The sequence below is a fragment of the Budorcas taxicolor genome, chromosome 9, assembly GCF_023091745.1.
Source record: "Budorcas taxicolor isolate Tak-1 chromosome 9, Takin1.1, whole genome shotgun sequence".
NCBI lineage: Eukaryota > Metazoa > Chordata > Mammalia > Artiodactyla > Bovidae > Budorcas > Budorcas taxicolor.
Genome location: NC_068918.1, coordinates 54,734,134 through 54,738,519, shown reverse-complemented (window position 1 = coordinate 54,738,519; position 4,386 = coordinate 54,734,134). Strand labels below are relative to the sequence as shown.

At 39.2% G+C, this 4,386-nt stretch overlaps 1 non-coding gene across 1 annotated transcript; it reads left to right on the top strand.

The window, feature by feature from the left end:
• Window positions 1–238: 238 nt before the first annotated feature.
• On the top strand, window positions 239–358 carry LOC128053631 (small nucleolar RNA SNORD22). Its single transcript, XR_008199948.1, has one exon. It is a non-coding gene; the product is annotated as a small nucleolar RNA SNORD22 (small nucleolar RNA).
• Window positions 359–4,386: the final 4,028 nt, after the last annotated feature.

The window sequence follows — 4,386 nt, the reverse complement described above, 5'->3', positions numbered from 1 at the left end:
GTATAATATCATGTAAGAAACGAATTGCCAGTCTAGGTTCAATGCAGGATACAGGATGCTTGGGGCTGGTGCACTGGGATGACCCAGAGAGACAGTACAAGGAGGGAAGTGGGAAGGGGGTTCAGGATTGGGAACTCATGTACACCCATGGCGGATTCATGTTGATATATGGCAAAACCAATACATTATTATAAAGTAAAATAAAGTAAAAAAAATAATAAAATAATCAAAAAAAGAAAAGAAAAGAAAAAACATTCACACGTCTTACCTCTTGTTCTAGTTTCAGAGACCAAAGGTGAACCTACTGGGGCTGGCTTGGGGAGAAGAGTAAATCTTGTCCCAGAAAGAACTGTCTGAGGGATCATAAGATTTTCTAAACATGCAAAAGGAGGAAATTGATCACTTGTTGAAAAAAAATTTTTAAGTACAACCAACAAATACAATTTAAAATTTTCATGAGAATTCACACCATTCATCCTTTAATAAACTATATTTGACTTCTCTAGGTTTAGATTTCAGTGATACCTTCCAAAGTGAAGACCTATTTTCTACACAAACAAAAATACAAACAAAAAATAACTCCCTAAGTGACAATGTGATCAGTGCTGTTTATTAGGGTATTAATAACTTCTTTAATTACATCACTACACTCGAAATTTCCTGTATCTTATCTCCCTTTACAGGAGGGAATAGTCCCTCTTGTAAAGCTTCTGCTCCTGCAGCAAGTCTAATAATTAGCTTTATGTATTATTTCTACATTGAGAAAATGAACTAACCTTAGTCTTGTGTTGAAGGACCCAGTCTCCCTTACAGATTTGCATTTGTATATGTGTGATACTTCATTTTCTTACAAAAATATTTTTAAAAGGCACAGCTTCATTAAAACCGTGAAACCATGAAAACAACAACATAAATGTGAAAGCTAGGCTTGGAAAGAAAGGAGAGGTTTGGGAGGAACAGAAGTGAGAATTGCACAGAAGAAGGCACCCACCAAGGGAAGCTTCTACAGTTGATCACATGCAGTAAGCTACCAGTTACTTCCCAGCATTGATGAAAGATCTTTGCACAAAACAATAACAGCCAGTAAAGGAGAAAGGAACTGCTCATGCCCTGTCCATACAGAACATCACCATAAGCTCAGCAGTGTGTGAGCATGTGCACATACACACACAGAACACATGTAGAGAAGATGCTCTCTATCTAAAGATTCTAACACAGCTTTATTGAAGTTCCATCCCAACAGTTCAGAGGTCTCGCCTTCCTCTGAGAATCTCCAAGGAAACTGGCAGAGAAAAGCGCATTAGTGGGGCCTCAGCCAATGACCGGGAAGGGTCAAGTAAGCCAGGCTTCCAATGAACCAGACTGTAAGTCAGAATGGACCCCAAATCCTGACTTAGGAATCACACTTATTCAAGGAACATACTTGCAGATGAGAGAAATCTACAGTTAACAATGATTCTTTAATCTTTTCCCCAAATTACCAATGAAAGAAATGTATAAAGTCTTACATGAAGAGTTGTTAAAGTGGAAGGGATGAATAAATGTGAGCTAACAAAAGCTCCCTCCTTTTCCTCAATGTTTAGGCCCTGCATACTGGAGTTTCAGAATTAAGCTTTCAAATCCAAAGAGAAGAAAAGGGCATTAATACAAAGCCCAACTCAGAGAGCTCCACTGTTTGGGGTACTTTAACACCTTTAGATTACTAAGGAATCATTTGTTGATGGCTTTCAACTTCGGAAACTTAAGCTGGTAAATCCTCTTCTTCATTCTGTCTTTTTTGATTGTACCACCATTTTCATGATCATCATATAAAAATAATAACAACAAAACAACTTTCACTTATAAAGGGCAAATACTTGTTAAGAACTATACTGTTTGAAAACTTTACCTCATTTAATCTTTATTAAAAACCCCATGAAAAGCATCATGTCTATTTTTCCAGCAGATTTTTTACTGTTATGGCTGTGCTGGATCTTCATTGCTGTGGGCAAGCTTTCTCTAACTGTGGCAAGCAGAGGCTACTCTCTAGATGTGGTGCATGGGTTTCTCATCACAGTGGCTTCTCTTGTTGTGGAGCACAAGCTCTAGGGCACATGGACTAAATTGTAGCTCAGGGGCTTAGTAGCCCTGCAGCACGTGGAATCTTCCTGGATCAGAGGTCGAACCCGTGTTCCCTGCATTGGCAGGTGGATCCTTAACCACTGGACCACTAAGGAAGTCCCATTGTGTCTGCTTTTGCAAGGAAGTCACTGAAGGTAGGGGAGATTAAACAACTTGTCCAAGCTCACCCGCTAGTACATGGCATAGCCAGGATTTGGGTCTCCTGATTCTATGTGTATGCATATCTCTCATCCTTTCATAATTGAGCCCCACTAAGAAAGGTAATTTATTCAAATATGCTCTAGCTTCAGAATTTTAGAGCTTGAGAAGAGCTTAGAGATAGCATTAAAGTCTTTATTTTATAGATGAGGAAATGGGAGCCCAGCAAGATGAACAAGATGGCAGCAATAGCCAGGCAGCTCAGGGCTCCTGACTCCTGGGATAGCATCTTTTCCAAAATACCATCTTGCTAATGGGAACACAATTAGATGAGATGACCCTATATAAGTCTATTAAGAGCTTTTAAGATTTAGGGAAAAAAATTTTTATGTTTGGATATGCTCAGTCCTCAATATGGAAAAGTGAGTATTTTTCCTTTCACCCAGAACAGAAAATTTTGAATACTTTGACTAGAATTAATCAACACCTGGCAAGATTCCAAATTCAATTATTTTCATGTACTAAATATAGTTCAATTTAAAATTCCATGATTCAGTCCAATGAACAGTTTCTATCCAGATTGTTCTGGTGTTTCTATTTGTTGCTTGCTTCAATAATCACCTTACTTCATCTCCCTGAAAGTGGTAACTGAAGTGGCTCCCTTGAGATTCCTCATCTTCTCAGGAAGATGAATTCAAAAACAATCCTGGAAGCCCAGATCAATCAACATTTTCACCACGATTTCCTTCAGGTGTTTTTCTTCTTATTTTTATTTCAACACATTTAAAATTTATTCAGTGTCTCTCTTTCCCAAAGTGCTAATGGGTTCTGATGTGGCAATCAGCAACTTCTTAGAAAGGCTATTCATGGCCCAACACTCTTGAAGATCTACACTTCAAGGGGTCCATAAGGAAGATGTGTTCACTCAGATCTCATCCTCTGGGAGTGTGAAATCTTAGTGACTGGACCACCAGGGAAGTCCTAAGATGCACCATTTAACAGAGGCAGTAGGCATCTCTAGCACTAAATCAGAAGCTGCAGAATAATAAATATGTGCTGTGTGTCTAAGGTGGGACTGTGATTCATACATATGTGTCTTTGAGAATTGCAGCCCTACCTTTATATAGACAAATGGAGGTGGAGGAAGCATGGAACTAGAATTTTCTACAATTATTATTTAGAAACAGAAACTTAGCTGTAACAATTGGCCCCTTATTCTATTTTTGTACATGGGTCAGCATTTTAAGTTCATCTTTAATAGAGCAAAGGACAAGATTGCATCTTGCTGACAGGGACAACAGGAGGGGCCCACAATCTTGATTATATGTAGCATATTTGATGCACATGCTTGTTTGTGTTTTCTCCCCACCCAGAGTGTCTGGGATCTTTGAAGACAGAGGTGGAGACCTGCATTTGCTTTGTATCCTCAACAGGGCTGGAGGCACAACACAGGCTTAATAAATGCTTCTTTAAAGGGGAATGTATGGCAAAACCAATACAGTATTATAAAGTAAAAATTTAAAAAAATTTTTTAAATAAAATAAACCACACAGACAAAAAAGAAGGCAACAGCTAAAATGACAATATGACATTTAGAGTATAAGTATTCATTGAAAGGACTGATGCTGATGCTCCAATACTTTGGCCACTTGATGCCAAAAGCCTGATGCTGGGAAAGATTGAAGGCAAGAGGAGAAGGAAGTGCCAGAGGATGAGGTGGTTGGATGGCATCACTGACTCCATGGACATGAGTTTAAGCAAACTCCGGAAGATAGTGGAGGACAGAGGAGCCTGGTGTGCTACAATCCACGGGGTTGCAAACGGTCAGACACAGCTTAATGACTGAACAACAACAACATTTGAGAAAGAAAGAAAGGGTCTTTCTTACTCTCTCCTTGCCAGAAAAATATCCCCAAACTCTCACTTACAATAATTTTTCAGAGGTAAGACCATTTAATGGATTGGACCCATGAGAAAACAATACATTCCCTGCTCCCCTTTCCAACAGAGGAGTAGAAAGGGGGAGGGGAGAGAATCTGAAAAAGAGTATAAAAGACTAGACTTCTTTTTCTTCTTTTCCTGGTACCCAAGTTGATGGAGGCAGAGAGGAGCAGACAGTGCCAGCCT